We start from the raw sequence: 3,838 nt of genomic DNA on the forward strand, positions 1-3,838 counted from the left end.
GGCCGGGGCCGGGGCCGGGGCTGGGGCCCGAGCCGGGGCTGCGTGCCGGAGGAGGAGAGCAGTGACGGGGAATCCGACGATGAGGTGAGGCGGTCGGAGGCGTCCCCGGTGCCGGGCGGGGCGAGGCCGGGGGCTTCCAGGGGTCCGGGTGGCCCCGAAGGGTGGCGTGGGAAAGGGGATCTCAGGGCCCTGCGACGAAGAGGCCTTGGGCATAGGTATGGGAGCTGCATGGAGCTGTCGGAGGAAGGGGCCTCTGGAAGTGGAGAGAGAAGCCCGGCTGCAGCTGGGCACAGGGGCCCGAGGCAGATCCTGCAGAAGTGTCCTGGGCTGGTCCTTCTTGGTAGCTGGCGAAGCGGGGCCAGTAAAGGTGTGGGTGGGCAGGCTGTGGGGACTGCATGCCCCGCCGGTGGTGGTTGACAGCAGCTGCATGACTCCAGTGGACCCAGACCAGGGCTCTGGGCTCGCACCTGTAGGCTGACCGCCCTGCCGCTTAACCTCGGCCGCGTCCCTGGCTTTTGCAGTGCCCCCATTCCTCTTCCGACCTGAAGTGGAGAGAGGGTGAGAGGCTGAGTGAGGGCTTCCTCTTCAGGCCATGGTTTGCAGAGAAATGCAACGAAGTCTGAGAGGGCTTCCTAGCAGGTGTGGGCTGCATTAAGGCAGTCTGTAGGCACCCGAGGGCTCAGTGGCTTCTGATACAGGAGACTCTGGGTACCCCCTACGTGGGTGCCCTCCTCTCGTTTTTTTCATTCAGGAAGAAGCGGGTTTGAGAAGGCATAAATAGAGGCCCCCCACCCCTACCCCAAGTCACAGTGTCAGGGAATGGTAGGGCGGTGCCTGATCCCCGAGACCCTGCCCAGTTCCTTTTGAGGCCAGCAGGCCATGGAGGCTGGTCTGCTCTGGCACAGGGGGTGGGGTTTCAAGATTCCCTCTGCCTCCATGCCTAGGGAAACATCCTGTTTTCTACTCCCCCCATCCTCCACTCTCTTTAGTTCCAATCTCCTTAGTTGTTTGTGACTAGGCAGGGGTACATTAAAGGGAAAACCGGGGTGATCCCCAATACCTGAGTCCCAGGTGGAACAAGGGCTTTGGCACTGACTGCTGTTTCTCCCCTCCACCCCTGGCCCCCTAAATCAGGAGTTTCAGGGTTTTCATTCAGATGAAGATGTGGCCCCCAGTTCCCTGCGCTCTGCGCTCCGATCCCAGCGAGGTGAGTGATGGGGAAACTCTACCTCTGTAGCTTTACAGGAATGTTATTCTTGCTGTTCGTGTCAGCTTTTCCCTGTTCAACCAGAGTCTCCATCAGTTACCGAGTGTTTACTGTGTTCAAAGCCCAAGTTAGCCTGGGCTGTGGGGGAAGCAGACCAGTAAGACTTAGTCCCTGCCCTCCTGGAGAGCCTTCCTCCACCCACAGGGCTAGCTTGACCCATCTCCCCACACCTATTCTCCTTTTAGGTCGAGCCCCTCGGGGTCGGGGCCGCAAGCATAAGACGACCCCCCTTCCGCCTCCTCGCCTAGCAGATGTGGCTCCTACTCCCCCCAAGACTCCTGCCCGGAAACGGGGTGAGGAGGGCACAGAACGGATGGTGCAGGCACTGACTGAACTTCTCCGGCGGGCACAGGCACCCCCAGTCCCCCGGAGCCGGGCATGTGAGCCCTCCACGCCCCGTCGATCTCGGGGACGGCCTCCAGGACGGCCAGCAGGCCCCTGCAGGAAGAAGCAACAAGCAGTAGTGGTGGCGGAAGCGGCTGTGACAATCCCCAAACCCGAGCCCCCACCTCCTGTGGTTCCAGTAAAACACCGAACCGGCAGCTGGAAGTGCAAGGAGGGACCTGGCCCTGGACCTGGGACCCCCAAGCGCGGAGGACAGTCTGGGCGAGGAAGCCGTGGAGGCAGAGGCCGAGGCCGAGGCGGGCTCCCCCTTGTGATCAAGTTTGTTTCAAAGGCCAAAAAAGTGAAGATGGGACGATTGTCCTTGCAACGTGAATCAGGTCAGGGTCAAGATCAACATGAGGAAAACTGGCAGGATGCCCCCCAAGGAAGAGTTGGATCTGAACAGGAAGAGGGTCCTTGCTGGAAGAAGGAGCAAAAACTGGAGGAGCAGGAGCAGGAGCAGGAGCAGGAGGAGGAGGAGGTGGAAGAGGAAGAGGAGGAGGGAGAGGAAGAGAGAGAAGAAGAAAAAGTCGAGGAGGACGAGGGGCAAGAGAGAGCTGTAGCTGAGGAAGAGATGATAGCTGAGGAAAAGGAAGAGCTAAAGCTGCCATCACCACCACTGACTCCTTCAACCCCTCCACCTCCCCCACCCCCTCCGATATCTCCCCCATCCCCACTTTGCCCCCCACCGCCCCCCGTGTCTCCCCCACCTCCATCATCACCTCCACCTTCTGCCCCAGAGGAGCAGGAAGAATCCCCTCCTCCAGTGGTCCCAGCCGTGTGCTCCAGGAAGAGGGGCCGGCCTCCCCTGACTCCCAGCCAGCGGGCTGAGCGGGAAGCTGCTCGGGCAGGGCCAGAGGGCACCTCTCCTCCAACCCCCAGTGCCACCATGGGAGGCCTTCTAGAAGACAGTCCCACTGTGGTCCCCAAAAGTACCACCTTCCTGAAGAATATCCGGCAGTTTATTATGCCTGTGGTGAGTGCCCGCTCCTCCCGTGTCATCAAGACACCCCGGCGATTTATGGATGAAGATCCCCCTAAGCCTCCAAAGGTGGAAGTCTCACCTATTCAGCGACCTCCCATTGCTGTCTCCCCACTCGCCCCCCAAGAACCGGCGCCAGTCCCCTCTCCCCCACGTGCCCCAACTCCTCCATCTAGCCCTGTACCGCTCCCTGAGAAGAGAAAGTCTATCCTAAGGGAACCCACGTTTCGCTGGACCTCACTGACTCGGGAACTGCCGCCACCTCCCCCTGCTCCTCCACCAGCCCCACCCCCACCCCCACCCCCAGTCCCTGTCACTCCATCCCGGAGACCCCTGCTCCTTCGAGCCCCTCAGTTTACCCCAAGCGAAGCCCACTTGAAGATCTACGAATCGGTGCTTACTACTACTTCTCTTGGGGCCCCTGAAGCCCCTGAGCCAGAGCCGCCTCCCGCCGATGACTCTCCGGCTGAGCCTGAGCCACGGGCAATAGGCCGCACCAACCACCTCAGCCTGCCTCGATTTGCCCCTGTGGTTACCACTCCTGTTAAGGCCGACGTGCCCCCTCCTGGGGCTCCAGCTCTGAGCAGTGGGCAGCAGCCTCAGGCTCAGCTACAGCAACCCCTGCAGGTCATGCACACCCAGCTGTTGCCCCAGGCTCTCCCACCCCTACAGCCACCGCTGCAGCCACAGCTACAGCTGCAGCCACCGCTACCACCACCACAGCCACCACCACAGCAGTCGCCACCTCCGCCACAGCCTCCACTACCACAGCAGCCACCGCCCCTGGAAAAGGCCCAGCTCGCAGGCCTGGGTTCCTTACCACTGTCTGGTGTGGAGGAGAAGATGTTCAGCCTCCTCAAGAGAGCCAAGGTGCAGCTGTTCAAGATCGACCAGCAGCAGCAGCAGAAGGTGGCGTCTCTGATGCCGGTGAGCATGGGCCTTCGGCCAGGTCCTGTGCCTAGACGTCCGACCTTGGTTCTCCGCAGCTCCTTAACCTCCTGCCTCCCTAACGCCCTCCAGTACTGCAGGGAGCTCTCATTGCCGGTCCTGACCCTCTTCCTCAGCTGCCCATGTTCCTTCCCTGGTAACCCCTCGCCCTACATTAGTCCCCTGGAGAGCTCCAAGCTTTCTACCCTCTGATCCTGTTACTCTCCCACCAGCCAAGCCCTGGCGGGCAGATGGAGGAGTGCATGGGGGCCGTCAAG

Source organism: Condylura cristata, unplaced genomic scaffold, assembly GCF_000260355.1.
Source record: "Condylura cristata isolate star-nosed mole 26May11 unplaced genomic scaffold, ConCri1.0 scaffold00028, whole genome shotgun sequence".
Taxonomy (NCBI): Eukaryota; Metazoa; Chordata; class Mammalia; order Eulipotyphla; family Talpidae; genus Condylura; species Condylura cristata.